At 37.0% G+C, this 24424-nt stretch overlaps 1 protein-coding gene across 1 annotated transcript in view; it reads left to right on the forward strand.

The window, feature by feature from the left end:
* The window catches only part of AOPEP (aminopeptidase O (putative)), a gene marked incomplete at its 3' end in the record, with an annotated part of 171240 nt that overhangs the window by 21524 nt on the left and 125292 nt on the right, over nt 1–24424 (forward strand).

The raw sequence follows: 24424 nt of genomic DNA on the forward strand, positions 1-24424 counted from the left end.
GAACTTTGGAAGCTGAGTAAGGCAAACTGTAAGGATTATATTAGCAAGTTTTCATGAAATTATGGAGAATAAAATGATTATTTAAATATTTTTGGTTTTACAGTATGATTCCCAGTTCTGGAATTACAATATAATTTTATCTCTATAAGTTGTAAGGCAATGCCTGGCAATTGAAATTCCCCATTTACTTTTTGTTTTTCTTAAAAATATATGAGATAGTATTTGTTAATTGCAAAGAAAGAAACACTGGTTTTATTCACTGTGTGCCTAGTGCCAACAGTAGAGTGGATTCATTTAGGCAGATGGATAAAACATCCAAGGGAAGAATTAAAGGCAAAGCTCTGTTAGAAGGATGAGGAGTGAAAGGAAACATGTATTCCCAGTCTATCAATTTTGTATTTTGGAGGTCTTGAGGCAGTTGTTGAGTAGGTTTGAAATCTGTAGCAACTTCAACAAATTGCACAAATTGCCAGCTTAGATGAACCAGAAGTTTGTATCTTTTTACAAACTGCATAATTAATCAAATAAGGAGACATTTTGTTTCATGGTGTGTATTTTGCTTCTTATTTTTGTAGATCTTTTTAATACAGCTTTCCTTTTTCAATCTTTCTTTGGGATAAAAGTAGAAAATTATGCTGGCACATAATAATATGTTATAGTTTTTAGTATAAGTTTACTTTCATTTTGTTTATGAAGATCTGTAAAATTTAAAACTTAAGCATTCAGTGACACTCCTCTGTCATAAGAGCCTCGTTAACTTGTGTTACCATGTACTGGTCACTGAATTTTCATTGATAGCTATTCATTCAATGAACTTCTAAATGAAAGCATCAAAAACTTAGACGAGTCCTGGTTCTTTGGGCACCTACCACAGACTATATTCTCTGATGCTTTGCATAGTGGTTTGATTTGGAGGTAAGCGTGATGTTGCGTACCATGTTCTTGGAGCTGCTTGGTAGAGCTGCTTAGCGATTTCCTCCTAGTTGTCAGGCATGGTACTCAAAGGTTGACACAGATCCTCATAGATCATCACTGTAATTGAGGAGGAAACTGGCCATTTTAGTTAGCTGTGTGATTAGAGCAGTGATCAGAGGAAGATGCGCAAATAGTGCAGACTGAGAGGGGAAGGGGAGAGAGATGTCTAGGCCAAAATGACAGCATGCAGTGGGGAAAATCTTCAAGATTTGGTTGTTGATATGCTATTGCTCTTTGGTAAGTTGCCAGAGCTTCCCCTGCATGTACCTTTCCCGGAATTTACAGGGGAAATACGCCTGCAGGTTATTCTGTTCCAAAACCATCTGTGGTTATCTGAGTCCAGACTGCGCGTTCAGAATATTATAATTGTGCTTTCTTTGTGAGGGAGATGAGAAAAACCCTATGCTTTGCTTTCCTTCTTCATCTTCTAACCACTGTCAGTTCCAAGTGATCCATATCACTGAATATAAGTAAAGGATGAAAGAAATGGCATGCATACTTCCTGGTGTTTTTCATTCAACAGTTCATCTAGCCAGGCACATCCAAATTTTTCAAAACTGAAATAAAGGAATAATTTAAGCTGTTTAAATGTCAAGCTGTATTTGGACAGCAAAGGAAATTATTAAGTGACTCATAATAGCTTGTTTGTTCTTGTTTCATGTGATTTTTCAAATAGAGGCTTCTATGTATGTAGCAAGCTAGTTAAATGGTTAATTCCTTTGCATGCAATGATAATTACCTAAATGACTTCAGTTAAGAATAAGCTATGTGCAAAACCATGTCCAAACCCACATTAAAAAAAAACAGTTAGCTATTATCTTGGGTTAAAAAGGGTGCTGTAATATTTATTTTTTTATCTTCTAGTCTATCTGTAGCAGTATAAACATAACACAGCATGCCAGCACAAAGGAGCTTTGTTTTGAGAATTCTAATTGTACGCCTGTCTGCCAGGGAAGGAAGCAGTCATAAATTTCAGTCATTATCTGAAGTATCAGGGCTTTACAGCATTTGGCACTTTTCTTTTTCTGTTCCTCATTAGCCAGTAGTGACTGTGTTTTTTATACCCCCAAATACTTCCCTTTCTTTAAGGGGTATGTTTCCCCAGCATTTTAGACTGGTACGAAATGATGATTGTTCTTGCATAGAGAGACCGAATTAGGTGTTTTAAGCTATTCCAGCAGCTGCTGCTGTGGGTCAACTGCATTTCTCTTCAATTCTGACAGATGCTTGATGAAAAAAAACTAGTTGAAAGCATGTAGATTTTACTTGCGTTTTCTGCACATCTCCACATCTCTTCCTGTGTTTTTTAATTTGTTATGGACTTCTGTATGGAAGTGGGATCCTGACTGTATAAAATAATTGCAGTCATCCCCTCTTGCTTTCTGCAGATCTTTGAGGCTGGAGGATTTAATTTTGCACTCTCTCTTTGTTTTACACTATTTTAGTTCAAGTGATTCAGTATAGCTTCTCCCAAATTTGTGTCTTACATGTTTTTGTTGGTAATATTATGTTAAACTGTACATAAACTAAATTAATAAAGCACTGTTGACCAAAGTTAAATAGCTTTAAAGCCAGAGATTCAGTGCCTTCTGTAGAAATTTGAGAGTTTCATGAATACCTAACAGCACTTAATTGTCTGATTTTAAGTTGTCTCACTAGCAGAAGGGAGTGAATTGGATGAAAAGGAGTAGGGAAGTGTGTCCAGATGGCAGATTCCAGAGCTCCTAATTAGAATGTTCAGGGAGGAGAACACTAACCTCACACTACACTGAAAGGTGCACATCATTCATGTGCTCATGAGCTAAGAGTTTAAAAGCAGGGGATTGAAAGCAGCACCATGTTTTGATGCTGTTGATGATGACATGCTGCTCCCTGAGGAACTGTCAGCCCCACTGGCATTTAAGTAGCAGTTATTTTACAGTTGCAAATGCTCTCATGTGAGCCAGTAGTTACCTACGTGAACAAAACTGGCTGAACGACTTCAAATAAAAAAAAGTCTATGTGTTCCCTGCTGATTTGCACTCTTCGAATCAGTTCATTCCCAGTTCAGTTTTGTTAATCACATTTGAAATCCTAGTGTTTCAAAATCTCTTCCTGCTGACTCAGTTTCCTTTCCTTTTGGCAAAAGCTGAAGAGATTCCGAATTACTTATTCTTTTTCATTCCCCGAGGAAATATTTTTTAATACAGAAACTAAAATATTTTGTGCCACCTGAGCCTCTGCTTGAGATCTTGACTTCTCTTCCAGTGTTTAATTGTGTAAGCACTCTTTCCTCTTCTTTCCTCTTCTCTTCTTTCCTCTTCTCTTCTTTCCTTTTCCCCCATAGGGGTTGTAAGCCTTTGTTTTCATTGAGTTGAAGTACTTTTTTGAAACAATGGCCTTCCAAGTTCTTTGTTTCCAGCATGTATAGTCTAAATAACTTAAGATTACTGCTTTTTCTGTTTGAATTAATGTACTTTAGATGTACTAGTTTTGTAGTAAGTGCCAAGCTTTTTGTATCATAACTTTACTAGTGACATCACATGTTGCTGGGAGCTAGAAGAGTATGATGAGAAAAGTGTCCCTTTGTAAGTACTATGCTCTTAGTTTTTCCTTGAGCACTTAGTACTAGTAACTGCTGGTAACAGAATAATGGGATAGATGGACTTCTGGTCTTACCTGATTTGGCTGCTCTTACATCAAGTTTGCCCATCAGTGCTAGCAAGTTAAGTGGAACCAAAGCACTTCTGAGCAAGATACTGACATACTCAAAACAGGATTATAATCTTAGGTTGTCTAAATACTTTTTAGGCTCTAAAATTCGTGGCCTCATTTTCAAGTACTCTGGACATCCTTGAAACCCAAATGGTGTTCGGTGACAGAAACATAAGGAATGCTTGGCATATTTGTAAATCAGGTCAACTTATATAGCTGGCTAAATACGGATTTAGCAAGCCCACTTTCAGTTCCTATTTATAAAGATCTTAGTCACTCTTCTTCTCTCTTGTAAGTGGTCTTTGATGGTATTTTAAGAGGAAAGAATATCCTTTTCTTCAAAACACGGTATGTCAGCAGAGCTCTTGAGTCTTTCCAGGCCATGTCACTAGGGTTGTTAACTTTTTCAATTGAAAAGGGAGGCAAAAAAAAAAAAAAAGAAACAAAAAAGGTCAAGCAGTCTCTTTGATCTGTGCATCTGTAGCCACCATTTATCCAATCTGTATGTTCTGCAGTGTTCCAATGACAACTGATAAGTCTATAGGAAAATCAGCCAGGACTGTTGGAAAACATCCAAGTGTCAAACCTAAATGTCAGTCTTTAGCATTGTTCAGTCTCACTGAACTCTGACTGTCTCAGCTGTGGAAACCTTTTGTGAGTGAATATATTTGTATACATTTTTGCACAACATTTTCAGTTGCGTTAATTTGAGAAAATACTTACATGAGTAATCCTTAAATATGAACTGTCCTTAGTCTGTTTCCAGGAAGAAATAACCATGTACAAAAATTAAAGTGAGAAGTAAAATTATGATGTCTGGAGAAAAAAGAAGAAAGTATTATTTTTAAACTTATTTTTGATTCATTATGTAGTGGAGAACCTTAACTTGAGTCTTGCATATTTGTTTGCTTATGTGTGTATTTTGGGTTGGTTTGTTTGTTTGTTTGTTTGTTTGTTTTTTAATATGAGAGACTGGTAATTGCCTGAGATTTTTAATCCTGATCCTGCAAATGGTTTTGCATGCCCTCAAATTTACATGCAGAAGTCCTTTTCTTTTCATTCAAAAGCCATACTTGCATCTTTACTTAGTGTATTTGTTGGCAGGAATCATGACTTATTTAAACATATGGGAACTGTGACTGAATGATGCAAGTGACTTTAATGTCATGTGAATGTAAAGAAAAAGCTATTGAGCTTAGATTTCCTGGAAATATTTGCAAGTAGTGCTGGTTTGGTATCCATCCAGTGTTGTTTAAAGAACGTGGAGCTTGAAATCCACAGTAGAATCCACCTAAGAGGAAATCGTATCTGCTTTTCTTGTGCTACTAAGATGAAGAGTCGAGCAGGATATTTGGTTGAAAATAATATGAAATCCATTCATCAATGCAAACAGAAGTGCTAAAACAGGACTGAGCATTGAACATGCTTCTAACTCTATGTTCTGTTTCTCTGTCCTGTTTTAGATGACTAGCTGTGCTGAGTTCTTTATGAAAGAATGTAAATTACCATTTTTTTTTCCCCAAGGCAGTTTCTCCAGTTGGCATTTTTTCATTTGGAAAATTATGTATTTTCTAAATCACACACAAATAAGTAAACATTGTTTATTTTAGTATTGTGGAGATTACCTATGAAACCTGTGTTGTCTATGGTACAAGGACTACCATAGTGTGTTGTGAGTAGAGAGATTCACTTTGGTATACATTGGGTTCCTTTTGAATAGTAGCTGTTGTGGTAGATATTTGGCACATTTCCTACCCTCACACACTCTAATGCAATGCTACTGTAAATAATAATTCAGTATACCTATGTTTAGCAAAGGGGGTCCAGAGATTTGCCTTGGGGAACGGAGAGGGGAGATTTTTTGAAAGAGAGAAAAAGTTTATTATCTATTTCAAATGTTGTTTTTGTTTTTAATACCAGAAAGGTGATCAGTCCTGGGTGACATAATATTCAAAATTCACTGTAGGCTATACAGGCTATAACCTACAGGCAGTTTTGAATTCAAAGAGATCTTAGATCTGTCTTCCAGCCATCTAAACACTTAGGTCTTTATATTTTGCTTTAATCTTTCCTGTCTCAGATTTGTCACTGTCCTAGGAATTTGGATTTAGTTTTTAGTGCTATAGAATTTAATTAGAATTGTAATGAAACCAATATTAATCTACTGATGGGGTAGCAAATTGGTAATATTTACTTTTGCTGAAGCACTACTTTACTATTTCAAAAAAATAAAGTTATTCAAAATACATCCTGATTGGAGTCTCAGTAATTCAGAGTCTGCAGTAATTCAGAGTGTGTGGCTGTACAACACATGCATATGAACTTAGTGGTATTTAGGCATTGAGAGCAGGTTCTGATTCTTAGCTGGAGCCTGAAGTGTAATTTGCTACCACTGCAATCACAGTCCTTCATCCAGTTGTCATTTTGGGATCAAAACAGGATTTAAAGTGCTTCAGACACTATGTATTTACTTACTAATGTGCTGAGTTGCCTTGTTGGTCTATTAACTCTTAACAGATGTTCTTTTGAATGTAAACCTGCAAAGAGGATAACTAAGCTCATTTCTTGATGGAAAACAAAACTTGTTTTTCATCATTTCATAAAATTGCTACAGTCAGAGAAATATTATTACTTTAAACCAATATCAGAAATAAGATTAATTGTTCCTAAGAGAATGTCCCTCTTCCCCTTCAGAATGATATCTAAAAGATTAATAAAGCAATGAGATTTCTTACCATCAATGCCTCTTTTTTCCTCTTTAGTTTCTTGAAAATAAGTACTTACAAAATAGAGAGTTCTTTAATTTTGACTTAGCAAATATGCTTTCATGTCCTTTGAATGGCACTGGAAAATGCCCAATTCTTTGTAAGAAACATATCAGGTTTTCCGTAAGGTAGTTTCTTAAGACAGATACTATCAGGTCTTATATTGGCATTTTCACTGATGCCAGTTATGTTTGACTGCTGCAGAACACTGAGAAAAGAGAGAATAAAAGGTTAAGCACTTTGGCTGTGACAAAGAAGGATGTAGAAGTTATCTGCTGCATTTTTTTTTAAATTATTATTTACCTCCTCCCACCAACTAACAGTCAAGTTGTTCTTCACTGTGTCTTGTGACAAAATAAAAGGCAGTTGATGTTCTTGTCACTACACATTTCAAATATTAGACATGAGACTGTAACAGAGGAAGCCTTGTTTCTTTAATTTGTGGGATATCTATGTATTTTAAATATGGTGTGTTTTTTTGGTGGTGTTTGTTGTCGTTTTTTTCACTATCCTTCTTATAGTGCCACAGCAATAGCTGCTTTTATACTTAATCTCCAAAGGGAGATTAGTCAAATGCCTTGTATAACCACCACAGTTCAGATAACATGTCTTTTTGTGTTAGTGTGATATCTTAATGTAACATTTGTGCAGGAGTGTGTATTGTTTTTCTTCCAGTAGCAACAGCCTAAAGCAGAAAACTATTTAGTAGTCTACTAAAACTGTGAAAGCAACCACTGCATCTTAAAGTGGATTGAAAAGGCTCTACAGTAATGTAAACTCCATGCTCTGAAACTACATCTTGAATTGAAACCAAATTCCAGCAATACTGCCTGATATTCTCAGCAGTCCGTGGTGGACCACTCATAGGTCCTCAAGACAGCACTCACCAGGACCCAACCAGATCCATAAGTGATCTTGTTGCCTCTGTATTATATCAATCTGACAATCATGACTTCCTGGCTTTTCAGTTGTAAGATTGCTGCCTCTTCGTGGACACAAAAGTGTAGAAGCTCTCTCTGATGAGACTTGTTCTGTTGTTTCAGTCACCCATTCTCTAAGACTAACTTCAGGACATTGCTAATCTAGAAAGTGGCGATGTTTATTCTTACTTCTGCTAGAAGAGCTAGTTTGAATGGATTTTCTATGAACTGGTGCTAAAAGAGCCCATTTTTCATATTGCTCCTTTTTCTTCTTCAAAGAAAAATGCAGAATAGAAGCTCTGGTATGATGGAATTCAAGTCTAACTTGATTGTAAAGCAAGTGGAAGGGCCACAGCATGTTTACACACAGAAGGTAACTCCATATAAGATTTATATTTCTCCTAGTCTGTGAGTTGAACTCTTTCTGCTGGTTTTGGTGTTTTTCCAGAAATGGGATTGTCAGGTAATTTAAAATGACAAACACACAGGGGCTTTTAGAACTTTTGAAATAAACAAATAGTGAATTATTTACTCCGGTGCAGAAATTCAAATTTATTTTTTTTTTTTTTTTCTTCCAGAAAGCTTGGGAAGAAAGACAAATTAAAAGAAAAAATAGTGTAAGCCCAAAATAATCTGGATAGAACATTTAGAACATAGGCTATGTAGTGGTGAAGATTAGGTCTTTCTCTGCAATTAATCATTTTTCTTGTAACCATGTGTTACTTCCACATTTCTGCACAGGCTTTCCTGAATATGTACTTTGGCTTATTTGTGGTACCAGTATTCATATTGACAAGATTCTTTGGCAGGAAGAAAACTCAACTTATCACAGCCATCTTCTGTAGTTAGTGGAATCATTTATTGGTCATTAAGAATAATTTATCTTCCATGGCCACCAACAGAACTTGTAAGATTATTGTTATGATCTTACTAATTTTTTATCATTAAGTGGTTGGATATGGGTTAGATGAGGCCTTAACTCTTACATTCCTTTGCAGTGAGGATTTGGATCTCATGGTTTTACGGTGCTCTAGGGATAGTTTCTGTTCTCAAAACTATGCAATTTCTCCAGTAAATTGTTACATAAACAAAATCTGGTGCTAACAGCTCTGACTTTGTGTGAATCAGAAGGCGAGAATCTCTTTCTTGTCACAGCTGGGGTTTCATATATGTTTGGTTGTTCTTTTAACTCTGAGACCTTCTCCAAGTACTTTATGATAGGCTCATTCCCTCTGACCAAGGTGACTTTATCTTCCTGGACCTTGGTTTGGCTTTCCATCTTATGTACCCTTGTCCTCTTTGAAAACTTATCTCAAGGTATCTTCTTCAATAGCATTGGCACTTGGGGTTTTTTTTCTCCCACTGCTTTCAGCTGCTGCAAGTTTATTTTTTTCACTTCCATAACATTCACCCCCTCTAACTCTACACTATTGTGTGGTTAAGTGTCTTTTCCTCATGTATGTTGTAATTCAGTACTAGCTTTGATCATGACCATTCAATTAAGTCTTCCTCTGCTTAATGACTTGGATCCTATACTTCCTGTATTTGCTGTTCTTCTCATTTCTTTGCCGTCATGACATTCTGTCAGCTGGGAAACTTCATTCTTGAAGGACAGCATTATCAGATTAATGATGTTCAGCAGCTTATTTTACCTTAGAGTGATCCTTTTCATTTAGACATTTTGTTAATCTGTTTCTCTCTGCTCAGTCCCCAAATCTGTCAGCATGGGGCTTCGCAAGGGCCTAGATCAAATTTCTCTCAATAAGAGGGAATAGCAAAACATTCCTTAGTGTCTCATGATCCATTATTAGTTTTCTAAGCAAAGCTCTGACATTCCCTTGCTATATGAGGTCTGACACTTCCCTGTAACTTCAGCAGTAATGGACTGCAAGCTGGTCTAGAATGCCGATGGAATTCTGAGTTTGGATCATAATCTTCAGGAGACTCCAGTGTGCGTCAAAAAGCATCATTTTCATCTCTCACATATTCTGTGCTTTTAGAATAGTAAATCCAGTCTGCTTGGCTAGCATTACTGTTCTGACATTTCAATGCTGATCAGTTAAATTTGCTGCTGAATCCACTTCTGAGGTGTGATTATGGTGTTCAATAAGCAGCTGCTGCCCTTTGGCTGAGAATGCAGAACTCATTTTTCAACACTGCCACCACTGGATGCTGGCAGCTTTGGACCCATTTTGCCAAGGAACACAAATTCCTCTTTCTTTCTGGATTCCTTCCACTATGTATAACTTCCAGCTTCTTTACACACCACTGTAGTAACATGTAATGTTTCTTTCTTTAAAATTAAAGAGTCTTCCACTTCTTCAGTTTGGACGAGAATGTTTGGATGTGAGCATTCAGGTGGTTTACCAGACCTTCCACAAGAAAGTTTTCTATTTTTAGATTAAAAAATCTGATTGTTTACAAGGTCTGATGGATAGCAGAACTGCTAAGAATAGCTTAGGCAGTGTTACATTTTCAGCAAAGTACACATTTTTGGTAGATATTGTAAGAAACACAGGGTCCAGCAACTGTGGAAAGATCTTATGATCCTTTACTGTTATTTTTGGAGTGTTTGTGTGTTGAGGGGATTGGCTGGCCTTCCTTTATGATTTTTTTTTTCCCGAAGTAAGGTTGGAAGGGATGTGGTTAGTAGTGCCTTGAAGCTTTTGCTTGAAATTAACTCCATGGATGCTGACTTAAGTCATGGATCTTTTGTCATGGAGGCATGTAAACCTGTGAAATTTAATTGACCTAAGTGAGTTCGCATAACTGGTTTCTTTAAGTCAGTCTGGACATTAGGTAGTGAGTACATCATGTCCCTCTTTTGCATGGAAATTAGACTCAAAACCTAAATGTAATAAGTTTGCAATGCCTCAGTGTTGAGCTAATTTCTAGTTTAGAGATCAGTATGCTTAGTGACAAAAGTCAATAACTTTACAAATGCTTCTGAATATGTCTTCATACTTCTGCTTAAAGAAAAAAGGCAAAATAAAAATGAGACAAAAAGGAGTCTCAGAAACCCCACACTGTTACTGACATTGACTGTGTTAAACAAGTAATATAGTATTGTTACAGTGGATGAAAAAGTTGATGTAGTCACTATGGACACCGCTACATCTAGAGTCCGTACAGTTGGAGAGATGTACTTTGTACTTGATTTAGTCTGGTCCCCTGAGCTAAATATTCTTTCCTAAGCACTGAAGATGTTTAGAGGGGTACATTTTTTTGACACAGTTATGTTCCTGTCATGGTGAAATAGTGCACAACTGGAAAAGAGAATCCTCTCTGGCTTCCTCTGGAAGTTACATAGGTTGCCTGCACCGAAATATCTGAGAGCTGAAACTTTGGAAGTGTAAGTGTGAATGACTGGAGAATTTGCTTTAAAAATATACTGTTGGTCTGAATGGAAACACTAGCATGGGCATAGCCATTATCTCCCTGCAGCAATAAACTTGCTATCAATTGCACTAAATAGTTTGCATACGAACTATGTGGTACAGTGTTTAACTGTACAGTTGTACATAGTAACAACGTAACATGAGGAGATTTTACAGTTGGGAAAGCTGAATTTATCTAAAATAGAACCTGAAACAAATTATTTCTTTGCGGATGTTGGGCTCTGGATCAGTTACCATGACATTCAAGTCCTTAGGTCTCCTGGGTTCTTAGCTTGGCAACCACATGCAAATTTTTTATATGCCTTTTTGGCTACACCTTTTTGTACCCTTTTGGATCTAACAGTGATCAGTGTTTCCATTCTTTTCCTCTTTGTGAGTGGTCACGCTTTGATCACTGCTCTTTGTGTCTGGACCTGGATATCTTTTTGAAGCTTAGGTGAGCTGTAGTCTTGATGACTTTCTAATCAGTGTACCATTAACACAGGGCGTCCTGAGAGCCTTGTCCTTGCTGCGTGTTTCTCGTGTTTCTCGGGGTGCCGCCACACCCGGGCATTCCCATTCATCCTCTGTTCATGCATACTGTTGAAGTTCTCTGCAATACTCCTGCCAAAAGTCAGACAGTAATGACATTTGATCTTTTGTGGCTTAGTTTTTGCTCTCTCTCAATGACATTTTTTCGAAAAAGCTTTTTTAAATGGTAGACTCTGAGGACAACTTGTGGCTGTGGTGTTAAATTTGGACTAGGCTATGACTGGAAACCAGGAGAGTTTTCAGCAAGCCATGTATGCCAGTACCAACCCTGTAAGCTACAGTTAGGTAGGGCCATTGGTCTTCCTGCTTTTTCCCCTCTTCCCCAAGATTCAGCTGCTCAGGATCAAGGTGCTCTCCCTCATCCTGGGACTGGCTGCTCAGTGCAGATGGAGTTTGTGAGGAATTCCTTTGAGCGCCTTTTGTTTTATGTTCTATTTCCATTTTAAACATAGTAGTAGTAGTGCTATATTAGATTTTGGGTTTTGTTTGGGTTTTTTTTTTGTTGTTGTTGTGTTTTCTTTGTTTGTTTGATTTAAATTAAACTGTGTTTATCTCAATCCATGAGCTTCTCCCTTTGCTTTTGATTCTCTCCCCTATTTGGGAGGGGAGGGGATTCAGGAGAGTGAACAATTGGCTCTCATGGTTAGACTGCTAGCCTGGGTTAAACTGCAACAGTACCATATCATAACCTTCATTAATTGGGTTTTGGATGAGAGTTGCTGGTGTTCTGCAAACAGCTGATAGAAGCAGCTTAAAGCTATGTGTGACAAATGAAGTTTTTGGAGAGTTTCGTGTAGAGCAGCAATTTCTTTTTGTACAGGTTCTGGCTATTTTGTTCTTCAGCTCATTATTCCTTGCTGGTGCTATGTTGTCTGCTGGAAAGCTTTTTCCATCGAGGCTGGAATCATTTGCTGGCTGGCCTGGAGACACCATTCTGTCCTGACAGGGAGCATTTCCTTTACCAAGAGAGTCTGGTTTGGGAATGTATCAAACCTTTGCTTTCAGATTGACTTTCCACAAAATTTAGATTAAATTTCAAAGCTTTAAGTATCTTAAAAACACTGTCATACAAGCACAAAACCCTAAAAGACCATATCAGGTTTCACTGTGGTGGAAACCGTGGTGATCTGCAACAGAGGGGCAAACTGAAGAAAATCAAGCTTTATCCAGGGGGTAAATGTCAGTGGGATTGATCTGATTTTACCAACGGGAAAATTGTTGCCCATGCTTGCTTAGTATAAATATTCAGTACTGCATATATTTATATATTTTTATAGATGTATGTATATTTAAAACCCCAAACCCTATCAAAACATGAAACATCTTTACTTCTGCTGTTCCCCTGAAGGAAGGATCAAAGAAGAAACAATGTGCAACAGTCGTTAGTAACATGAGTTAACCCAGTCTGATTTATAAAAGTATGGAGAATACAAATTTGCTTCTAGTTACATTATTGCTAGTAGATTAGCTCAACTGAAATCTAGTCAGGGTAGTACCAAACTGCGCAAGTATAAGAGAACAGAATTAGTCCTGCCCACACATATAGTTTATTTAGATTGTAAGGCTTCAGTAAGACTTTCCAAAAGTTTATGTGGTTGTGTTTATGTTAATTAAACCAATTCTGTTCAATGATGAGCTTTTGTTTATACACAGTGTGTATTTTCAGGAATTATTTACTCAAACATATAAAGACTGTTAAAAGATTCTGAGATGATGAGTCCTATAGCAGTCTATTTTTATTTTATGATTTATTTTTCTCCATTAGTGTTGCTTTAAAGCTTAACAAAAGTAAGTTTTTATATTCTGTGGTCTACACATACTTCTTTTTCAGTCATCAAAACTATGAAAAAACATGTTTTACCAGTGCAAGTATTTGTACTGTATCTTAATTACTATTCCAGCAATAATAAGTTGAAAATTATGCGTATTTTATTAGTTTTTCTTTTCCAATGACATAGTATTTTCATTCTGATAGCACTGTCTTTTGAGAGCTTCATTAACATTCCCTTGGGAAGTACTGCAAAAACTAATCAAAGATATTAGGACGCATTGATAGAAATCTCACTCCTTGTCTAGCAGAGCATAACATAGTCACTAAGAATTTAACAGCTAGCTCAGTAGTATAACACTAAGAACTCTAGAAAGTGACTTTAATGGTAAATTTGTATTGTTTAGTTGCACAACACAAGTTAATAAAACTAAATCAATAATAAGTATCCTAAGGTAACTCTGAATTGTACTTTTCTTTCTACACATGTACCTGCCAGGTATTATGTATGCATTGAATTAGTAACAGGTATAAGCTATTGAATACATTGCATATTTGGTGTAAAACTGTACCATGCAAACTTGTGCAATACATTCTGGACACCTTGAAAATATTCTTTTAATGAGAAGTAGTTGTGTGTTCGATTAAACTCTGTGAAGGTAGGTGGCAAAATTTTGTAGAAAAGAGAGAAATGTACAGAGGATGTTTCCAGTGATTAATAGCAGTGATAACATTTTAGTTAACACAGAAGTTTTTTATTTCCCTTTTGGGAGGTGTTTTTCACTTGTTTGACACTGGAGGCAGTACATGGGCCCTATTTTTAAACAGAATTCAGCAAATAAATATCGTGGGCATCTAATGGCATAAGAAGTTTAATTAATGTCTGCATAACAAGACTTAAAAAGCACTGCTTGATATATTTGTGTTCTAAGTTGCAGACTAAGGTAGTGTTTAAGGACAGTAGAACAGGAATTATTCATATTTTTCTCCATCTGAATGTGAATTGTTTTTTTACTTCTGTCTTTCTCTTTAGTCTTGTATTATCTTAAATATGATCCTTTGTGGAGTCAAAGAAGGGAGATTTTTCTTCTTTTGTGACAATTTTGTTTATTTATGAGCTTTTACTTGTGGGTTGTTGTAATAGTTCATCCTAAAATGGACACATGTTTGAACTCCTATATAAAATCTATTTCTAAACAGTATAGATTACTGCTCAACAAGAATGCTGACTGTGTCAGAAGAGAAATATCTTTCCAATAATAACCACCCTGAAAGCAGAAAATAACAGAGCTGTCAATTCAGTGAGATGATCCAGATGAAGATATCAAACTTCCATCATTATGTTTTCTCTCTGCTTACAAGTAATGGCATACATAAATCACATTATAGTGACAGCAGACCATTAAAAACTGCAAGCCAAAAGATTAGGAGAGTTCTACTTGTGATTTTTTTCTGTGTGATTTACTGCTACTTAGAATGAATTTTAACATAGATTAATTTTAAGTGAAATGGACATGGTACACACAAAAATCTGATAGCTGCATTATAGTAAAGAGAAATGCTGGCATCTCTAGAGGTCAACACATTTGTATGGTGCACTGCCTCTTCTCTGTCTACTCCTATTTAGTCATAATTATCTCTATTCCCACAGGTTTTCTCAGAGTTGGCATAACTTCCCAGTCTCATTAAAAAGTCAACAGCCTCCACAGTTCTTATTCTTCACAAAATCAATAATATATCTGGTAGTTTTTGGAAGTATTACTCCCTGAATGTCTGTCTGAGGCCTGGCGGCTGTTCTGTTGCATGCTCTCAGTTTCCATTGGGAGATGAATGTGTCTGCTGTTTTTCAGAAAGTGCTTATCCTTCTATAGATCACTGCTCTTTCTTTGTAGCTAGGTAGGAAATTTCATAACCATAACTGGCCTAAAAATTTTTGATTTGATATAATATGTCCTGCTCTTTCAAAACGAATTTTATTAATGCTAATGGACATAGCATGCTCACAAAGAGGTGGAAGGATAAACGTTTGTCTGAGATTTTCATAGTCTTTGTGATGTTATTTTGAAAGATTTCTGGGCTGCATTCGGGCATGAGATTTTCTTCACAGGGTTCCTGTTGACGTCAGCGGTAGGTATGTTTTCATATCTGGAGACTATACTCATTTGCTTTTAACTACATAACATATGGATCAGTGCTTAGATACCAAGATTATAGGAGCCAGAGAAATACCTAGCTACAGAGACATGGGTGGAATGGCTAAAAATATACACATAGTTTTAGATATTTTAATCTACTATAGTATGTCTAAAAATGCAAGGCATTTTTAAGATGTTGATCTTGGCACCTAAAAAAATGAGATTACTCTGTGATCATTTCCAAACAGTTTATAAATTTAACTTTCATTTGGATAAAAAATAAAGTAAAACAAAACTTTAAATTAAACTAGTCTCAGTTGATGGATATATGTGCTAGAAATATTGCCCTCTACCTTGTATCTTGTGCATAGCCAGATGTAGTCAAGCACAAATTATCCAGATCTGAATGTAATATTGTTGTGCTGTAATCTTGTTGTGAAGGTAATGATACAATATCACATTAAAAATGGTGGTTATTACGTTAAGGTTTTCTTTTAGTCTGCCAGTTTGTTCCTTTTCATTCTGATTAGATTTCGCTTTTACCATTCCAAATTGATTAAAAAACCAAATATTTCTTGTTTATAAGCTGTTATCACACAGATCTTTTCTTTTTCTGTTCTTGACTTGACTAAAAATGTGAGATGTATTATAAATCATAGCTAGCCACTTTCTCACATCATTTTAGCATTCTGTTTTCCACGTGTGTATGGTACTTTGCCTTGTGATTTTTTTTTTAATAGTCAATTTTATGCCTTTTTATGTTGGTTGAAAATGAGTTTACATTTTGAAACTTGCAATATGTCTACTCGTGTGTATCTTTTTGCATGTATTATCAGCATATTTACCACTACTACTGCATGTACAGTGAAAAAGAGTACATTCTGTGCGCAGTGTGTTTTTAAGTTGGAGCTAAACCAGTTGATCACTTTCTTAATCCAAATATGTGTGTGCTTCTGGTAGCTGGACATTTGGAATAAGTTGAAACTCTAAAAAAAAAGAAATTTTTCATTGTTCTTTTGTTTGATATCAATTTTAAAGTGTTTTTCTGCGTATGACCATTGTGGTAAAAATTATCTGCTTGTATTAGTTGGTATGAGGTTGTATTACTGATAACCTATCTGAAGAAATCAGGTGGCTAAATTCAAATCTGGATTCTCATTTCTGAATGAGTCAAGAAAAGTGTGGATGTAAGAATTTCATTCTGTTCTTTGTGTTTGGTATCAGGTGTAGGACCAAGATTTTTCATCCTGTGTGCAAAATTCTGTCATGAGACTAAACCAGCTATTTTTGCTGTTACAATTGCTTCCTAGCACCCCAGGCTTTTCACATGAGTTGATCATGTACAAGTCTGACAGCACAGGAGTCACTTAAGCTATTTGCTCTGGGTGATTACAGAATCTATGCTGCTGTCATCTGTAAATAACCTTAGGATCTCCTAGACACTATGAAATCTGTGAGTCTCAGTACTTCTGCCACAACAACAATTAGCTATCTCTGGACTTCTAAATGACAGACTGGAAAGGAGTTGGTAACATCCGTGATTTTCTTGTGGTTGTTAGGGAATAGACTGCCTTAGCTTATTGAATTATTTGGTATACTGCTTCTTATATAATCTGGTTAGAAACTGCTTATTTAGAATTTGCTTGGCATAAATAATTTTGCTTAGCGTAACTTCTGCATGCTGTGAATGTCTGAACTTTCTGCTTTGTTAAGTAAAAAAGGCTTCAGAGTCTTCAAGCTAGAAGACAAGGGGAGCTGCAACCCTGGAGATAAGTAAAGGAATAGAACGGTGTCTAACAGAAGAATATTTTGGCTATTGCCAAGATCTTATTTTCTCTACCTACAGGTGCAAAATAGCAAGTGAAGGTCAGACCTATAATTGACAGCCTGCCTGACAAAAATTAAGAGACCCAATGAAGAACAAACTCTAATTTGCAATTTACCCAGAGAGATATGCATGGACGAGGGCCTGGCTTGTGGGGATATCATTATCCAAGTTTTGTCCCACTGAGGGTCCGTCTTCAGGAGGCATCTAGCTTGAGCTGCTCTATGCTGTACCTTGCAAATAAATTATTTATTTTAGAAGAATTTCTGGAGCCCATGCCTGAGTCTCTGCTATGGGAAACCTAGGGAAAAGGAAGGTCCATAACAGGTAGTATCTGCCCCCTTAGGGTTCAGGTCAGAGGCCAGACAGGTTTGAAATAGGTCACACAGAGTGCCTCCTGTGAGTGACTGTCAATATACATGTTCCACTTTGGGGTATACTTGCATGTGTGCATCTGAGCTGATACAGCTTTTTCTAGCCAAAATAATCTGTACCTTGTACACATCTAGCTTTTCTTTGTGGTCTACCCTGAATGTGTGGAAGGCAGTGCATGTCTTTCATTCTTTAGTGCCTCTCAGCTCTAGCTTTTGCTTAGGTAAAGCATTCCATGGCTTCTGGTCCATAGTTATGTCATGTCTCTTCTAAGCTTCTGAAGTAATTTTTTTTTAAAATTACAAGTTTTTTAAAATTTGTGAATTACAAATAACTAGTCTTCCTTATTTTGTGCAATACTTTTAAACGGAGTTGGCAAAAACTGTGAACATGAATAGTATACGAATGCATTTGTGGTACTTTAAGTGATTGTGCCTCTGAAACCTTTTTTTTTTGTTTGGTTTATGATTCTCTCTTTCCACGGTAATTAGGCAAACAGAAAGGGGAGTTATATTCAGCATCTTAAAACCTAGCTGCCTTTTTTCAAATGCATAATTCATAGGAAGGATTACCCAGTGGTCAGATAGAAAGAATTGTGTTGGTATAGTCTTCTGTTACACTTTCACAGTCATGTCATGGAGAGACAAGGAACTTCTAGATAATTTCCTTTCTTCGGTCATGGATTTGCTGAGAGAATTGCTACCTGTGAACTGAAATGAATCTGTTGCCATTTATGGCTACAAAAACTAAGATGGGAGGCTCTGTAGAATTTTCCAGTTGAATGAAGAGTGCTACACATTTTCTTTTACAAATAGCCTGTTTTTTTTCTGGTTAAATTGTCAGTGTTCAAATCTTACTTAAAATATCTGCTCTGTTATTTTGTGTACAGCAGTCAGAAAGGCACAGTGAAGCAGCTCTGGCGAAGGCCGGCACTGAATTATTTTCTACCATATTATGTTTAAATTAAATGTGACCTGGAGCTTTCAGTGGGCAAGCAACTTGCACATAAAGGTGGCTTGGGGTTTTCTGTTCATGGTACTAATTGCATGGTGTAGTGTGCTGCTCCAGAAGCCTGTGATGAAGCTCCGTGCAGTAGATGCACATATTCCTTTATGAGATCCCAGAGAATGGGATCGTAGTGTGCTCATTATTCCTAGGGTCTGTTTTGTAATGTGTTTTGCAAAGATCTCTTCTGGCCATTTCTTTGTGTAGCGTTCATGTGGAGCCAGCGAGGGAGTCTTTGAGATGGTCATTGCTTCCGTGCTGTCAGCATGCTGAAGATACCCACCTCCCTGTCATCACACCCAGATGGTGCAGGCTCTGCTTTCCCGCTGCCTGAATCATGGACTTACATAAGGAGGAGTTGGCTGAGTTTCAGCAGGAGGTAATGCTAATAGGAGGAAAGGAAAAAAATAGTGCTGCTTTGTCTCATTCTGCAGTTGAGAAAGAATGTTCATCCTCTTTGAAGAAGGCTCGTCTTCTAACAATTTATTAGATTCTGGTAATTCTGTGGAATTGTTGGATACAACTTTATTTGTAGGAGGCACGTTTTTACTGAATAAATAATTTGTGGTGAGAATTATTGGTCAATGAGTGGATCTTCTTCATTTAGCACAATTTAGACCCTCCCATTTTAGCTCAGGATGTGGGTAGTCTTCTGCTGTGGGTTTTGGAGGCCTGCTGTCAGTCGTTTCCAGTCAATTGTTGTTTATTTTAAACTTCAATTTTAAACTTGCCGAAAGCTTTATGTGTTAAAATGTTTTATACACGTGAATATTAAAATAAACTTGTAGGCTGAGATACATGTTTGTCACTCTCCAGTTGAAATAACAAGAGTCATATGCATCCATCTGAAGAACTGAACTTGGCTTTAAACATTTTCTTGTTTCTCTGTATGGGGATCCCTGGAAGGGCACAGAACAGTCAATGCAGAGAAAAACTGTGATTCTTGCAAGTGTTTGCCTTCTATGTTGCATTTCTTGCTTTACTTTTTTCTTGTTTTCAGCTATTTTGAAATGACTTCTTTCTGATTTGTATGCAGGGTATACTTTGACTGTGAGGGACCTGAAGATGATAAACTATTCTGTGCCTGATCAGAATCTTCCCCTCTACACAATAACATAAGCATCACACTTCTGATGCAGCCAGTCCCTGCACCTCTAGGGAGCAACAGTCTGTTAGGAGCTTTGCTTAAGTTTCCTGCATTTACAGCACATTTGTACTGCTGTTTCAGCTTTGGTAATATGACCAGCTAAAATTTCCTTCTAACTATGCCAAATTATAAAATAAAGCCGTAGCAGTGCAGTTGCCAGGAAAATAAGAGGCTGGACACTGACATATTTATGATGTAAATTCTTCCTGTTGTTCAGTTCTGAGGCTGCTGTCACTTTTCCAATTTACCAGTCTAATGTACGTGTTCAAGACTGCAGATGTCTACATTAACTGAACCATTTATTTATGTATTTATATATATATTTATACACACACACACACATATATATATATGTATTTTTTTTAACTTGAAGGAAAATCCTTCTCAACAAATAAAACACAGTGATTAAAGTTAGGGAGTTGGTAAGCTGAGTGATTCTTGACATTGAGTAGACACCCATGCTAACACCATAATTCTTATAAAGTGTCAGTGAGCTGGTTCGTTTTTGTTAATTTAGTAGTTTCAAATGACCTTGTTTAATCTTGCTGTCTTCAGCTTTGTTATCTTAAGCTATGGGAAAAGATGTTGAGTAGTAGGCTACATTATTTGGGCAGTAGCTTAATTCAACTTTTCTGTACATCACTACCTGATCTTTACATAGTGGGGACGATAGATGCGTTTGGAAAGTTTCAGCTTAAAAAATAGTACAGTACGGAATTCCTTGAAGTATATTCTGCATAGTCTGAATAAATCAGCATTACAGATTGAGATTTTCCTTTATTGGGCTGTTTTATGCCTAAATCCAGATTTCTCCTATATACGTGACTTTGTTATGTGGACATATGTAGAAGACGTATATGGGGAACAGCTTTATAGCCATCCAGAAACATTATGTTTCTAGTTCTTGACCCAAGTCTGTGTCTGCTCCTGTATGTATATACTTAGATAGTACGTTTAGCTTTGGAGCGGAATGCCATCTGATCTTCCTGAGGGTATTTTGACTGGCAAAGGAGAGTTGATCAGAGAGGAAGCTTGTCCTCTTTCTGAGGTAGAGTTTAAGACTGCATAAGGAAATCTAATATTTTGATCTGTCTCCTAAGAGCTTTGTGTGTGCAATTTTAAACACACAGACAGCCCGAGAGCTTACCAATGTCTTGGATTAGTTCCTGCCTGTTGAAATAATTGAATTAAACTGCAATGACAATGTTGCTAAGCGTTTGAAGGAAACAGCTGGGAGTTAAGGATCTTACTGAGGGTAAAGAGTTTGTTTGTGACTGTATGTATTACTCCTGTCTCCCATCTGATGCTTGTAACATAGCTGAAGGAGGAATTGCAGGGGATCTGTAAGATACTGAGAGACTTGTCTCTTCTGGAAAAATGGATGTGAGCACTAACTTCAGAGTGTTAGATGTTTTAGCGCTTTTGCCATGAAATTGGGATTTAAAAAGAAAAAGGTTTTAACCCTGCTTGCAGATGCTAAGCTTCCTAGCAGATTCAGTCTGAGTACAGATATGAAATGTGATTGGAAGGTCCTGTGCTGCCCCTTGACACAGTTCTTACCCACTGGCAACTTCGTATTTTTTGTTGTATATAGCAGGTTTTACTGCTTTAAAAAAAAAAGGGCAGAAAAGTGTTGGTGATGCACCAAAAAACATGATACAAAAGGATTCCCTTTCCCTTCACTCTGATGCTCAGGGAAATTGCTCAGTATTTACTCATTAGGCTTGAAAGCACTTTGAGAACATAAAGACGCCCATGCTAACACCATAATTCTTACAAAGTGTCAGTGAGCTGACACTTTATCACATAATTTTTAGACTTTCGACATCTGAATGGGATGCATACATACTATTCTTAATGATGGGTGATTTTAATCTTCACAGTGACAATAAATCTGGCCAATCCCTTAAGCAACGATGTGGATTTCTTGATGTTTTGATCCCTTTCTACTTATTGCAGAGGTTGGTTAATTTTAAAAAATGTAGGCCTTTTATCTATTGTTACTACTAATGCTTAAAGGTCAAAGCAAGTATTCCAGTAAAGTTTACTTTTAACTATTCATTATAATCTGCTTATTCTAGGCTTTAACCAGTGTGAAGAAGGTCGCTTTGGCAGTAGATTATTTCTATTTCATGAGGTGTAGGAAACTGCTCTAATTTTCATAATTTCCTTTTCACATGTAAGTTAAGTAGAGAAGACTGTTTGGATAGAATGAACACAATGTACTGTTCTGTCATGACATGAATATCTGCATGTTCGTTTTGGAAATATTCAATGGTATACTGAAGAACATTCATTAAATAACAGTGATAAATGTGGTGAAAGGACAGGGGATATCATAGGACTTGTTGAGGGAAATCTGGGAAGTACTGATATTAATGCCTTGGTTTATCTTTGTTCTGAGACTTTTGCAGTGAATGCACCAATAAAGCTAATAAAATGAGGGATGGTTATTATAATTATTTTATTTCAAACATCTGAAAAAATTCTTTGCTAGCTTTTGTGCTTTCTCTGCCACTGCCAAATTTTTAAGTTGCATACAGAGCAGATTCGTCTGATGTATTGGTCTTCTACAAATAATTCTGCGTCCTTGTGTTTATTCATTGATGTATGAGGGAAGGACTGAAAAACGGACTTCTGTATCTGGAGAACAGTCATGTAGCTCTTGTGTCTATTCCACTATATTAAAGTAAAAATGAGAATTCTTTTCTTCAAAAGTGAATTAACATGTATAGTTCATTTTAATTTTTTTTTGAAACAATTATCATAAGAAGAAATATTATTTGAAAGGTCCAAGCAGATTTTCATACCTATATGAGTAAAGTAACCATTTATAACCCTTAATATATATTAAACTAAATCAATTGCCTTTTCAAAACAATTTTATCTGAAGTCCCCTTCCGTCCATTCCTTCCAAATAATTGCAACCTTGTTTAATTTTCAGAAGAAAAATACTAATTAAAACCCCTCATGCTTTCCAAGTGTTTTGATACTACCACCAAACCCTAAAGCTTCAATGAGTTTTCAAAGAGATTTTGCTGCCTTATTTTACATCTCAGTGATTGACTTCTGGCATAGATTTCTTCTGATCGTGCTTAATGAGGAAAAATTGGGTGTTTTTCTGAGAAAAGCTGAACTTGAGAATTCAGAATTTCAGAGTACTGTCAAAATGTTATAGCTTGTCCTGTAGAAGTTAGCACCTATTAAGTTGTGGATCATTATATTTTACTGGAAATTTGAAACTTTATTATGATGCAGTTGACATGCCTGAGGAACAGGGTGCCATCCAGAGGGACCTGGACAAGCTCAAGAAGTGGGCCCATGTGAACCTGATGAGGTTCAACAAGCCCAAGTGCAAGGTCCTGCACATGGGTTGGGGCAACCCCCAGTATCAATTCAGGCTGAGGGATGAAGGGATTGAGAGCAGCCCTGTGGAGAAGGACTTGGGGGCACTGCTGGATGAAAAATTGGACGTGAGTTGGCAATGTGCACTTGCAGCCCAGAAGGCCAATTGTATCCTGGGCTGCATCAAAAGCAGCATGGCCAGCAGATTGAGGGAGGTGATTCTGCTCTTCTGCTCTGGTGAGACCCCATCTGGAGTCCTGTGTCCAGCTCTGGAGCACTCAATACAGGAAAGACATGGACCTGTTGGAGAGGGGCCAGAGGAGGCCACAAAAATGATGAGAGGGCTGGGACATCTCTCCTGTGAGGACAGGCTGAGAGAGTTGTGGTTGTTCAGCCTGGAGAAAAGAAGGCTCCTTATTGTGGAGACTTGAAGGCAGACCTTATTGTGGACTTCCAGTACTTTGAATGGACCTATAAGAAAGATGGGGACAGACTTTTTAGCAGAGCCTGTTACAACAGGAAAAGAGGTGATGGTTTTAAAGGAGGGTAGATTCAGACTAGATATGAGCAAGAAATTTTTACAGTGAGAGTGGTGAAACACTGGAACAGGTTGCCCAGAGAGATAGTAGATGCCCCATCCCTGGAGACATTCAAGGCCAGGCTGGATGGGGCTCTGAGCAACATGATCTAGTTGCAGATGTCCCTGCTCATGGCAGGGGAATTGGACTAGATGATCTTTGAAGATTCCTTACAACCCAAGCTATTACATGATTTTTCTAAGGGCTGATATGTGATACATTGCAGTCTGAGTGTTGTCATACAGATTTTCCCTGCACAAACACATGCTTCCCACTAGTTTGTTGCTGTTAGAGATTTGCTTTGAGACCGGTAGAGATCTTGTGATATAGACTGTTGAAATTTGTAGAGGAATGCATGTAAGAATGTTTCTTCCTTAGGAAGATCAGAAGGGCAACTAGACTATTGAGAGTGCTTCCAAGGAGGAGAGAAGGGTGCTGCATATTTCCTTTCTCTGTGAGGGAATTTGATCTGTGATGGATTTGGGGGAAATCAATATGTAGGCTTGAGAATGAAAATATGAAAAAATGGTTTGGAGATTGTGATTTGTTAATAAAGCACCACCTCTGTTTTCTGAGATGGTTTTTGGCTTTCCTTTTTCTGTGGTAGCATGAAGGAAATAGGTGGTTTCTTTTCTTTCAATTTAAAGGCCAGTCCATTTTCTTGCTGGGTGGCAGGCATCTGGTTTGTGACGACTGCCTGCTCTGTCCACAATGCTGCGTAAATTATGTCTCTGCCTAATGAAAGAGGTTATTATGTGCTTTGGTATTACAAGTTTATAATAATTTTGACTTCTAAGTCTAGTTTTAAATGTTGACATAAAACAGTGAAGGCATATTCATTTGGTAGTCTGTCTCATTCGTGGTATGATGCTGCACTGGTATTTACAAAGGTTCGTTTCCCTTCAATTATAGTGCATTTTACTTATACCATCTTTAAGAGTACTTGGAAAATTGTTATGTTCTGCT

This window comes from Nesoenas mayeri, assembly GCF_963082525.1.
Source record: "Nesoenas mayeri genome assembly, chromosome: Z".
In the NCBI taxonomy this organism is placed as follows: domain Eukaryota; kingdom Metazoa; phylum Chordata; class Aves; order Columbiformes; family Columbidae; genus Nesoenas; species Nesoenas mayeri.